Source organism: Lethenteron reissneri, chromosome 8 (genome assembly GCF_015708825.2).
Source record: "Lethenteron reissneri isolate LAM-NWPU_2019-01 chromosome 8, ASM1570882v1, whole genome shotgun sequence".
Classification (NCBI taxonomy): domain Eukaryota; kingdom Metazoa; phylum Chordata; class Hyperoartia; order Petromyzontiformes; family Petromyzontidae; genus Lethenteron; species Lethenteron reissneri.
The window spans coordinates 8,181,148-8,182,167 of NC_083786.1; positions in this window are offsets into that span (position 1 = coordinate 8,181,148).

Here is a 1,020-nt window from a genome sequence, read left to right on the forward strand (position 1 = left end):
ATTAAATCTGAAATATCCAATAAAAAAATTGTTCAGCTCATCATTATTAATGAGGGGAGGGGGGGGTTGCTCCATGTAGAGTGACGTCACCCGCTAATGATTATTAATGAGGGGAGAGGTGCGGCATGTGGACTGCGCGACCTTCTTGTGCGTTCGTGTAAATCTCCACGCGGGCATGAATATTAATGAAGGGGGGGGGGGCTCTTTTGTAGTGACGTCACGTACGGATGTAGCACTGCTGCGTAATTTATTTTACCATCACTTTTTGTAAAGAAACGTCATATTTGAAGCGACAATGCGTAATGCGTCAAGTGTAAAAATCCACCCATCATGAATATTAATGAGGGGGGGGGGTGGGCCTCATGTGAGGGGTGGGCCTCATGTGAGGGGTGGGCCTCGTGGAGTGACGTCACGCACGGGACGGACAGACATTTCTCGGTGATTATAGTCGGTTATAAGTCTGTCACCGCGGCCTTAAAAATTGTACACGAATTGATGCAATGAATATCACGTCGCGGTCTGCTTTTCACTTGCAAGTTTCAGATTTACTGAAATACACCCGTCCTTGGATGGGCAAAGGTTAGTTTATTTATGCCGTTGGTTTCCAGTTTTTATAGAAAATAAAAAGGAACATTCTGGGATGTTGAGCCAATTTTACTTTTTCGGGCAAGTGCAACTCACGCAATTTGTTCTTGAATTCCGTTCGGTGCCATTGCACTAACCGCTTGCATCTCATGAATGCATCTGATGCAAGCAGTTTTTACTTTCAAACGACGCCAATATATATTGAAAAAAGTACGTTTGGCCAAACAATACCAAAATTTATTTGTGGAGTATTATTTCTCATTGCAAAAACATCATCCGTTTTGGCCTGAAATTATTAAGGACAATTTGGCTTTCACGAACAGAGCAATTATGCATTACCATTTGTTATCTTTTGCGACCTAAAAAAAAAATCAACTTTACTATTAAAATGAAACCATACAAGTTTAACAACCACACTGCGACTCGCTGTTGAAA